The 12,560-nt window shown below is 38.5% G+C and overlaps 1 protein-coding gene and 1 long non-coding RNA gene across 2 annotated transcripts in view; one reads left to right on the forward strand and one right to left on the reverse strand.

The window, feature by feature from the left end:
* The window catches only part of LOC134597043 (homeobox protein Hox-D3-like), a 33,556-nt gene that overhangs the window by 8,546 nt on the left and 12,450 nt on the right, over positions 1-12,560 (reverse strand). The gene's annotated exons all lie outside the window — the stretch shown is intronic.
* On the forward strand, positions 102-3,289 carry LOC134597069 (uncharacterized). The gene is made up of 2 exons (XR_010090338.1): positions 102-464; positions 2,739-3,289. It is a non-coding gene; the product is annotated as an uncharacterized LOC134597069 (long non-coding RNA).

Here is a 12,560-nt window from a genome sequence, read left to right on the forward strand (position 1 = left end):
CATTAGCCGCTCCTATCCATGCATACACAATTCTCTCTTGTCTCTATGGGCTTTCTAAAAGATTTATGGTTTTTTTGCCTTCTGTAGCTATAAACAAGGATAAAGGGAAAGCCCAGCTCTGCAACGCTTAGTAACTCAAAGAATCTGTGTAACAACAAAAAAAAAAAATCCAGTACGTGGAAAATGTTCAGATTTTAGCAAACATTGCAACTTTATTTGAGCAATTCCCCGACCCCTGCTTCCATCAGACGACAGACACACACACACAAATCCCACTGAGGACTTTTAGAAGACAAGGGGAGATGTGACTGTTTCTGTTACTTTCAACATTCTGGCTGAGAATTTCTTCAACCGAAGCTGGGATTTATTGGACTGCAAACAGAAGTGATCTGGAGTGGAGGTGCTGATTGAGAAGGGCTTACTTGGGTAATCTGGGTCAGTATCCTGGGTCTAATCACAGCCAGGTAATTAAAAAGCCAGTGGATTATTCTGGGGATCTGAGTAAGTGTGAGAGTCTAAAGAGTTGGGTCAAACTGATCTTAGAAAGGGTTAATACATACACCTAACGCACTGTGCGTGATGTGAGTGGTGAGTGTGTGTGTAGGGGGAGGGGGGGGGGGGTGTAGGTATTGTTATAATACATAAGGGAGATGAAAATAGATACTGTAACACTCACCAAAAAATGCCCAAAAATAAGCATTGTGCTGTTATTATATATATATTTTTAATTTTATTTGTATTTATTTATTTATTTATTTGTTTGTTTAACTGTACTTTAGTGCTGGTATTTTGTTATTTTATTATTTTGAATAATTGTACTTTAGTGCTGTTAAAAAAAAGTCCTAAAAATAACCCCAAATTATTAGCAGGGTCAGAATAAAGAGGACAGGATTTATTATTTTAGGAACTGGGAGATTTACATCGTAAATATCATTGTCATGTATTTTTCCTTTTTGATCTACATCGCATTTCATTACAAGTTAAAAAAAATCGAATATAGTGTGATTTATTTGTATTTTTTATATACATACAGCTGTAATTGTTTGAATTTATTTGAGACCTCCTGTGTTCCCTGTGCAGTTTAACTCCTTTGCTGCAAGTACAACAGATCAAGGGCAGTGAATGGGGTTAATCTCCAGCCTTTTTGCAGCTGGTGTGTAGATGTGTGTACTGGGTTTACATAGTAACATTTAGACACATGTTAATGGTCGCTGAGTTCTGTAACAGTTCCAATATTTGGGATTAATAAAAACGTATCGTTTTTCATTTTATTATTTTTTTTTTGCCTTGGTTTATGGGATCCATATTCCCAGTGATAGACAATACTAGGGCCATTAAAAGTCAACAGCAAAATATACTCCTGTTTTAGGACAGGCTAATAAATCAAAGAATGGCCAAGAAGCTACAAAATATACTGTGAAAATACAAGGCCCAGATTTAACCTCTTATCTGCACGATAAGCTGAATGCTTTGTACATACATCATAGCCCGCCTTACATGCATGGGATTTACAAAAAACATCAACTGTGATTTTAGACATTTTATTACATTTATATCATATATATATTATTTTATTTTTCAAATGAGCTTGTAAAAAATGACTGCCTTTAAATGAAATATTAGAAACTGAATGTGTATCAGAAGATCATTTTGGCGCTTACATGAAATATAAATAAATAGATGTAGGCTGGCCTCTTATATTTTATGTATTGTGTATTTAATTATATTTTATGTATTGTGTATTTAATCATGCGTGATTTTTTGATTTATTTACGTGTCTGTACATTAATATGCACATTATGTATCTATATATATATTAATGCACACTATATATTAAATATATATATATATATTCTCACGGATATTCATTATTATATATAAAATAATGTTTACTTATGCACAAAATACGTGTGTATGTGTGTGTGTGTGTATGTGTGTGTGTATGTTTGTGTGTGTGAGTGTGTGTGTATGTTTGTGTATATATATGTAGATAGAGATATACACAGACATACATTTATTACACACACTCTAAAATAAATACACATACATACACACACGTTGTAATCGCTATAATCGCCACATACATATCGATATTTATGCCTGTAGATATGCATACATGCACATTACTAATCGATACATAGCAATCAGTGTAAATGTAACGCTGTATAACGCCTAGAAAGCGGTGTATGTGTTCACACACGTGTGGCTGTAGTAAAAGCAGAAAGGAAATACTCTTCATTTCTATCTGATAGCACGAGTCAAGCTCCCTATTTATTACTGAGATATAACTCACCATTGTCGAGTATTAATAAGCCAATAATGATAATCTTTATAGGGAAAGAGTACTGGTTGCACTAGTTTTATTGCTTTACGTATCCATTGTAATGACCTTTGGCTCAACAAAGCCATAATTCAAAACAGCCCAGTCTTAGCGAGGCCTCAAATGATTCTTCATACTTTTAACTCCAGAACTGCTGGCTTAGCGAGCTCTCTGCTCTGCTGCGAAGGGGTTAATAATCCATACTCCAATAGCTATTTGAAACAAGGTTGGGGGAAAAAGTAGAAGAAAAAGAAAAAGTTACTTTTACATCATAAATACTTATTTTTATTTATTTATTTCTTCATCTCAGGAAAATAATAATAATAATCTTTTTTTCCTGCTAGCATTATTATTATTATTATTATTATTATTATTATTATTATTATTATTTTAACTAATTTCTATGTTTTATTTCCAGGTGGCCCCACTGCACCTCTCACACATCAATCAATCCTAAGAAGATACAGAGAGAAACTGTAAAAAAGAAACTTAAAGCTAAATCATTGGTATGATATGCATTAGGTGCTTATTCACTAAACAGTGGGTTGATCTAGTAACTAACTTGCAACATTTAAAGCAAAATATTAAAGTTGCTAAAACACATCTTGAATTAAGCTGATTAGTGTGGGGACAGTCAGATTTGTAGCAGGATACAAATGTTGCACAATCACGACATACATTTTGAACTTGGTTGGAAAAAGTACATCACATGTATACGTTCTTTGTTTTATTTCCTTTATATAAGGATTTTAAATATTATAACTCCACCCATCAGTACAGGATACAATGTCACTTACTCCCCACTTAAACCACTTGATAACAAAGATTTGCATGTCATTTGCACAATCTATATCCCTCTTCTTTGCCTTGCTAAGTGTTCATGTAATCAGCTGTTTGGGGTATTTGTTTATGTAATTTAATGTCATTTTTACAGATCTGCCCAAAGGAAATAAAATTTGGTAACAAGAATGTTGTGTTTTTGTTTTTTTGCTTTCTTTGGTTTGAGACCAGTACACTGTGATGTGGATATTTAAAGACAGCATGAAAATCCCAAGCAAACTAGGTCGACTTCCTGATGTAATTATGGGCTAGGGAAGCAGGGATCTGTGATAAATAACATATTTATGGATTACAAGGATATTGGGAATTTATGGGAAATAAACTCCATAATTATGGTGAGTAAGAGCCTTATAAAAGGATAATATAATATAAATCTTCATACTAACATCATGCTGGTGGCTTGATTTAAAAAAAAAAAAAAAAAGGTGTGAAAAGGGTTAATTTGCTGAAGCAGCCTAAAATCTCTGTATTCAGATTTGTGCATTGCATTCACTGCACATAAAATGCATATTTCAGCAGTAATTCCTCCTAAGTGCACCAATGGCTTATGAGTCCAATGGGAATGATGCATTATTCTTCAACAGCAAGCATGCTATGTTTAACCCCTTCAGCACTGGAGTGAAGTAAACTCCTTGTTTTTTTTTCTGTTTGTTTTTTTTAATACTCTTGTAAATTATAAGCCCTAGGGGGTTACACCATGTATAAATAGAACAGCCAATGTAAACACTCTCACTGGGCTATTCACTAAGTTCTGAACTGTAAAGTAGAAAATCTGAAAAGAAAAATTGAGGCAAAAAACTGCTAATCTGTAAAAACAGAGCTTGGCTGCTATAGTCTATATTTTGCCATGTGTGATTTGCCATGTGGATATTGTTGCATTTACACATTACACAGTTTAGTGAATAATCCTGTCTAATAGAACTATCTATTATTATTATGTGAACTGATTGCAAATCATAATGAATTCAAAGTGAAATTCTGAATTTACAGGATTCTTTACTAAACCGCAAATTCAAAGTGAATTTCAAATTTAAGGTAAAAATAGCCGAACTGGAAACATTTTCTAAGTCCGCTATGCTTTCAGTTTGGTTACTCTGGCCTTAAATTTGAAATTCACTTTAGTAAGTAACCCTGCCATGTGCAAAATAACTGGTCGGAAAAACAGTTTCCAAGTTAAGCTGTTTTGGCCTAAACGTTTCAATTCACTTTCTATTTGTTGAATAATCCTTTCACTTTTTTTTTCTTTTTCTTGTATTATTATTATTAGTATTATTTATATAGCACCAACAAATTCTGCAGCGCTGTACAATGGGTCAAACCTCCTATTTTTAGTAAATCTCTATACTCACAATCTTACTGGCCAGAATAATAGGTACCCACTTAGCCACTTACCTTGTGACTTACCTGTCCTAATTGTAGGATTGTGGGCGGGAGATCTCAAAGGTACTGGTTATTTCTCTTCTGTCATTTTGTTGTTAAACAGTTTATTCAATGTATCCAGAATTGCAGATTTTATTGCCCAACATATTAAATCATTATAATACTATATTGTAGAGGGTGTCTATGGATAATCGAGAGTGTGTGATACTAGCACCTGTATTTGTGCTTATGATTAGGAAACTACTTTCTGGTTCAAAATGACATATTCATGTTAACAACTTGCTTGCCAAAGGAATATATAATGCACACATTTCTTGTGTATAACCATTTGAATCTTTCTTTATAATGTATTGCACAGCACAGGGTTAGATGCTAGTTGTGTCTCTCTGTGATTTGGCTGCAGAACAAATATTATTGATAAAAATGGAAAACATTACAAATGACCAGAATAATTTGATTTCCATAATTATATTATCAGCTAATGTACTGGATAAACATTCTACAATACACTTTTACCAGATAAGTATGTTATTTTCGAATTGTTTTGTTTTTACAAAAGTCTGCTTTTAACAGACAATATATAAAAAGAAATTGACTCATGTAACTCAAATTTTCCATTCTGGTATTCACTTGAAATCATTTGGGTATTAAAGGGACATGGCACTGCAACCACTTTATCTCATTGAAGTGGTGATAGTGTCTGGAGTCCCCAGGCGCTTTCCTCCCATTCAGTGTTAATCTGTCTTTAATGGTTTAATGCTAAATGAGCGTCCCCAGCGCTCATCCCCTCTGTGCTGCTGGAGCTAATGAGGAAGTATTAACCTGAGCAGAAACGGCAAGCTTTGATTGCTTGAGAGTGTCAGCTGACCACTTTCAGGCTATCACATTGCCCATTGCTGGTATGTGTTGATAAGGCCAAGGAATCTCTGGCTTAGCCATACCCCTAGTGGGGACGAGGCTGTCAGGGACCATTCTACCTCCCAGAGCCGGATTTACATGTCAGGTGCCCATAGGTACAGAACTCAAGGGGCACGCAGTTATACCTCTACCTAAACCCCCCCAAAAAACAACAACAAATAAAGAAGGTGTTTTAGCTGGACATTGCATGCATTAAGAAAACAGTACGCATGTATAATACATGTATGTACATATTTCTGTGTGTAATGTATTGTGTTTGAATCTGAGTATTGCGAGTGTATGCAGCGGTGTAAAAGCATGCAGGGTTAAAGATAACCTCAATGAAATATTTTTAAATAAGCTTTTAAATATTATTTAAAACATTTTTTAAACCTTTTTTTAAAAAAAATCCCCCCCCCCCCACAATATTAAAATATCAAAATAAGTATCATATAAAAAGGTCAATGTATCAAAAATATTCAAATATTTTTTTAAACAAGAAATCATTCCAAAAATAGGAAATAATTTAAAAAGCTTATCCAAAAGCATATGATTATGGTAAAGGGCATTGCTTTTTCAGGTTTAGGCTAAGTAAAGGGTTTGCTCAGGTATTAGGAAGGATTACATTTAGAGCAAGGCCAGTGCTACCATAAGAATGCACAAACAGCCTCCTTAGGGCATATCGGCTCCAGGAGTGCAATGTCTGGATGACTGGCAGGAGGGGAGGCCCACAAGAGTGGGTTTGAAGAGACCCACAAGAGGATGTAAGACACACAAATGGGGGATAACATACACTAAAGGGTGTGGTAAGACACACAAAGGGGCAAAAGGGGTAAGACATACAAAAGAGGGGATATAAAACCCAAAAGAGGCTAAAGGGGGTAACAATTTTCAAAAGGGGGGTTACGAGACATACAGCTGACAATGCATATGTATTGCTGGGGAGGAAAGAGACACACAAAGGGACTGGGGTTGCACAATTGAGCTGATGGGAGAAAGAGGCACACAAAGGCACTGGGGAGGGGGGGGGGAGAGACACAAAAAGGGCTGGGGGAGAAAGAGCCATGTAAATGGGCTGTGGGGCAAGAAAGAGACATATAAGGGGATTGGGGGGGAGTAAGAGACACACAGTGGGGGTGCTAGGTAAGTAAGTGTATCTCTTACATACTCCCAAAGGGACTGGGAGTATGTAAGAGATACACAAGGGGGAATTTTGTAAGATACCCACAAGGGGTGTAAGCCACACACAAGGGGGATAAGATACTTTAAAGGGGCAAAATGGATAAGACATTCAGAAGATGGGATAAGAAACACATAAGAGGCTAAAAGAAGGTTATGAAAAACACAGGTGAAGATGCATTGTTGTGGGGGCTCCTCCTGCAAGTCCTTTCCTGTGTTAGAGGCTGTTAGTGGGCACATGGGAAATGATCACTCACTTTTTTGGCTTTCATGATTTACTACAACACCCCAGTGATCTTAAAAAGTATCTGACATGAAAAGAGTTTGAGCATACAACATTATCAGGTGTGACATCATAAACATGTTTAAATTGTGTACATTATTTAACAATGCACAGTGATTTTCCTAGCAGATTTGCACTCTTCAAATTATGAAATGCAAGAATAACCACTAGAATATAACCACTAAATATTATCCTTATCTGACTTTTGTGTCTCTTCTTTAGGCTGCATTGATGAACTGCTTCAGTGCCAAACGTAACCCCAGTGGTGTATTTTGGATTTGTGCTGCCCTAGGCATGACGAAACTCGGGCACTTCCCTAATCTAAGTTTGCCCCACCTCTTCCTGTTTAAGACCAACATGCACCTTTGACTCCAGGACCAGATTAAGAGCCCTTTGGGCCTGGTGCTGACAATTATGATGGGCCTATTGCAGAATCTTATCGACAGAAAACATTAAAACATTAAAACAGTTATGCATCCCAAGTGTCATGTATCTGGTGGAGGAGGTGCTGGAGGGAATCACATAACCAGCACTGCCCAAAGGGACAACATGCCCAGAAAAGGGGCCTGTCTGTACGAAGAATAAGATGGTCAGCCTGGTGTGAATACACATCAGGCCACCTGCCAAGGATGACCAACCAAGGACATACTGTGCAGACAGCACCCTGAGCTTGGCATAAATGCGTCTAATGATGCACTAGCTCTACGCTTTCTAAGGACTGTCCCCTAGCACTCGCTGGTCCACTCCTATCCTAACCTCCTTAATAGCAGGCAGAAGCCCCTGTTATACAGCTTGGAACAGAGAAAAAGTGTATGTAGTTAGTGTAGAAGAAAGGGAACATTCCACAGTGTTAGAGAGACTGGAGCAGCAAGAGCATTTGCAAAGCTTTACCTTAACTAATTTCATTGTCAGCCAGTCCACACCAGCTCTTATGTTGATCCTGCCCTGTTTGACTCACAGACACACACCCTCAATGATGCATGCACTGACATACACTCACTGACCGATACACAGTCATTGGCACACACTGTTTAACCCACACACACTTTCATTGACAGACACACACTGACACACCCACTCAATGAGAGGCACGCAGTCTCAGATATACATACACTCACTGATATACACACTCACAGGCACACTCACTGATTTGACACACTCTGACAGACACACACACTTACTCACTCACTCACTCATTCAGACACACACTAACACACATTCACTGACAGAAGACACATTCACAGACACATGCACACTCACTCACAGATGCGCACACTCACTGACAGTAGTAGCGCACACATTTTTCATGCATTCACAAGTTATCTTTTTTTAAATTTAAACCCACCCAGCCTCTCTACCTTTTGGAGAGCTAGAGTGTTTTTTTTCCCTAAGGGCCAGTGTGTCTGCAGGGCTCTTTTGGCTGCTGGGCTGGCTGCTGGCAGGTGCGCACAGTAGGTTGAGTGGGAACTGCAAGCTTCTTCCTATGCTTCCTCACATGCTGCTTAAGGGAAGCCAGGTCCAGAATGACATCATAATCCAGCTCCCGGCATAACTGCGGGCGTGCAAAGGAGCAGAGCATGAAGAGCGGAGATCAGTGCTCCCTCACCGCCTGCCTGCAATACACATGACTGCCTGCCTAGAGGGGGCCCTAATGTTGACAACTCTTGGGATCCCCATGACACAAGACTAACAAGGCATCTGCCGGGGTGTTTGGGGGCGGCATTCTATGCCCCCCCACCGGAAAGTGCTACCCAAGGCAAATGCCTTGTTAGCCTCGGGGTAAAGACTTATGTTAAGAATTGTGGAATACTGTGCCTGGCATTATGGGAATTCAGTGATTCATCTGTATATATATATCTCATAACTACAGTTTAATTCTTGATGCTCTCAAAACGGCATTGACATTTTATCAATACATGTGCTAGAACTTTGACTACTGCAAAGTACAGGAGAAATATTACACTATATACCACTTTATCATATTTGCATGACAGATTGACTTTATGCATCATATACATACACCTATGAACACATATTCTAGGTTTACAACTGTTGCATTGTTGGAAATAACCTCTCCAAGTGACCACATTTGCAAGCCGCCTTTTTTTTTCACCCCACCATTAAATCTTCTTTATGGGTCTTACGTTACAGAATCTCAGAGTCAACAAATAAATGATGCAGTTGAGAATCCATTTTTCTACTGATCTGTGTGTGTTAGAAATCAAACCTTGTACTCGACTCAGAAATATTAGGCAGGACATAAGTGTTGTAACACAAAAGAGATAATATATATGGAAGGGGTGAACAGATGTCACATCATACTGAGAATGCTCATTTAATGCTTACATATTCTGAAGGGTTACATTAAATAATTGCTGCCTTGCAGGATGAAATAGCCATGTGCAGCAATTTATGTTAAGGTGTGCACCCAGAATAGATGTACCTAGGTTACTTGTCACCTGGGGCAGAAAAGTATGTTGGCAACAGCCCCCCCACCATCCCCAATTTAAACATTTGTGTGTAGCTCTGCACCCACTCATCCATTTGTATACAGGGAGTGCAGAATTATTAGGCAAGTTGTATTTTTGAGGATTCATTTTATTATTGAACAACAACCATGTTCTCAATGAACCCCAAAAACTCATTAATATCAAAGATGAATATTTTTCCATGGATTCTGTCAGTGTTTTGATCTGTTCACCATCAACATTGCGTGCAGCAGCAACCACAGCCTCCCAGACACTGTTCAGAAAGGTGTACTGTTTTCCCTCCTTGTAAATCTCACATTTGATGATGGACCACAGGTTCTCAATGGGGTTCAGATCAGGTGAACAAGGAGGCCATGTCATTAGATTTTCTTCTTTTATACCCTTTCTTGCCAGCCACGCTGTGGAGTACTTGGATGCGTGTGATGGAGCATTGTCCTGCATGAAAATCATGTTTTTCTTGAAGGATGCAGACTTCTTCCTGTACCACTGCTTGAAGAAGGTGTCTTCCAGAAACTGGCAGTAGGACTGGGAGTTGAGCTTGACTCCATCCTCAACCCGAAAAGGCCCCACAAGCTCATCTTTGATGATACCAGCCCAAACCAGTACTCCACCTCCACCTTGCTGGCGTCTGAGTCGGACTGGAGCTCTCTGCCCTTTACCAATCCAGCCACGGGCCCATCCATCTGGCCCATCAAGACTCACTCTCATTTCATCAGTCCATAAAACCTTAGAAGAATCAGTCTTGAGATATTTCTTGGCCCAGTCTTGACGTTTCAGCTTGTGTGTCTTGTTCAGTGGTGGTCGTCTTTCAGCCTTTCTTACCTTGGCCATGTCTCTGAGTATTGCACACCTTGTGCTTTTGGGCACTCCAGTGATGTTGCAGCTCTGAAATATGGCCAAACTGGTGGCAAGTGGCATCTTGGCAGCTGCACGCTTGACTTTTCTCAGTTCATGGGCAGTTATTTTGCGCCTTGGTTTCTCCACACGCTTCTTGCGACCCTGTTGACTATTTTGAATGAAACGCTTGATTTTTCGATGATCACGCTTCAGAAGCTTTGCAATTTTAAGAGTGCTGCATCCCTCTGCAAGATATCTCACTATTTTTGACTTTTCTGAGCCTGTCAAGTCCTTCTTTTGACCCATTTTGCCAAAGGAAAGGAAGTTGCCTAATAATTATGCACACCTGATATAGGGTGTTGATGTCATTAGACCACACCCCTTCTCATTACAGAGATGCACATCACCTAATATGCTTAATTGGTAGTAGGCTTTCGAGCCTATACAGCTTGGAGTAAGACAACATGCATAAAGAGGATGATGTGGTCAAAATACTCATTTGCCTAATAATTCTGCACTCCCTGTATATCTCCTGACCTTCTTGATTGTTTCTTATAATTCCCCCTTTCTTAATTTCCCTCTTTTAACCCCTTTCTCATTCTTGTGTTTCTCTTAACCCTTCCACCTCAAATATGTATGCGCTCAGATACATATATTGACATGCACAGTCACAATCACACAAAGTCACAAGATAATTACAAAATTATACACACAGTCACTTACACATACATTTAAGTAGACACACTGTCACATAAATACACATATATGCACACATTTACATGCACACAGCTACACAAAATACAGTCACACAAACACAGACACAGTAACACAGTCACATGCACACAGTAACATATCCAGACACACAGACCCAGATAGACATAGTCACACAGGCAGGGTACTGGAAGTATATATCTTTATTCCCACTGCCTGTATATTTGTTGTAGCTCCCTTTCTTCTAGATCCTGGTTGAGGATAATGAAATTCCCTACCTGGGTCCTGCGCGGCAACACTACAAAGAGTAAAAAGCAGGACGGGGATGTTCTGTGCTCCCTCTGCCACCGGTCGCACATTTTGATATATATCCTCCAATGTTTTTGCTCTAGTAATAAACATGTGTATACAAAGATACAGTTGTAATCAAAATTATTCAACCCCTATTGAAAATCAGGTTTATTGTCAAAAATGTATAGACTTTCAGCTGTTTGCAATGAACAAATCATCAAAAGCAATAAAAAGCTCAATACAACGAATGCTTCAAGTGGTTTCCCCAAATTCAACTGAAAATACAACTTATAATGACTTCTCCAATCTCAAAATTATTCAACCCCTTCATGGCAAGCATCTTTAGTACTTAGCAGAGCACCTTTTTGCTGTTACGACCTGCTACAAACGAGATGCATAGCCAGACACCAGCTTCTGGCAGGGTTCCTGAGGAATCTCAGCCCATTGCTCATGAGCAATTGCCTCCAGTTCAGCAATATTATTAAATTTGCGAGCTGCAACTACCTTCTTCAAATCCCACCAGAGATTTTCTATGGTGTTGAAGTCAGGTGACTGTGATGGATGGCCACTGTAGAATTTTCCAGGACTTCTTCTGCAACCAAGCCTTGGTGGAATTTGAGGTATGCTTGGGGTCATTGTCTTGTTGAAAGTCTGCACATTTTGAAAATAAACCTTATTCATGATTTAATTCTTGAAACACCTTATCAAATGTATGCAAAAATGCAAAGGACAGAGGGACCAAAGTAGCCCTACATTAGGATGGGAATGGGCACACCTAGCACACCTACTACCCAGGCCTACATATGGCACAAAGGGCAAAGGCCTGCTATGATGCCAAAACAATGACATTTATAGAAAGCAAACAGGAGATTCAGATTTCAGTTACCTAATTTAGACAAACCTAAATTTAAATATGTATTCGTGATTCCATTTACTATTATAGAATATGACTTGTGGTAGAGGTATTAATAGAGGTATATTATTTCTTTAAGGCTGCCCAAAATGGTTACATATATAATATATGGGGAAAAAAGAGAGCCATAGTACTTTATAAATTGTTCAAAAACAAAGAGTGTTAAGTCCAAGAACTGTCATATACGATAGCAAGGCATCTATAAGTAAAGAAAAGAAAACAGCATTTCAAACAGAAAAAACGTACTCTGCGGAGCAAGCAAAGACCCATAAATCTTTAACACAGGTATGGATCATTTATCGACTCCATAAAAGTTTACCCAAGGGGCCCAGATCTTGTGATAGGAGGATGATGTATAGTGTACAAAAGCTGACAGTCTATCCGTTATCTTATGGTCCTAACGCACTAGCCACAGCTCCT

This window comes from Pelobates fuscus, chromosome 1 (genome assembly GCF_036172605.1).
Source record: "Pelobates fuscus isolate aPelFus1 chromosome 1, aPelFus1.pri, whole genome shotgun sequence".
NCBI lineage: Eukaryota > Metazoa > Chordata > Amphibia > Anura > Pelobatidae > Pelobates > Pelobates fuscus.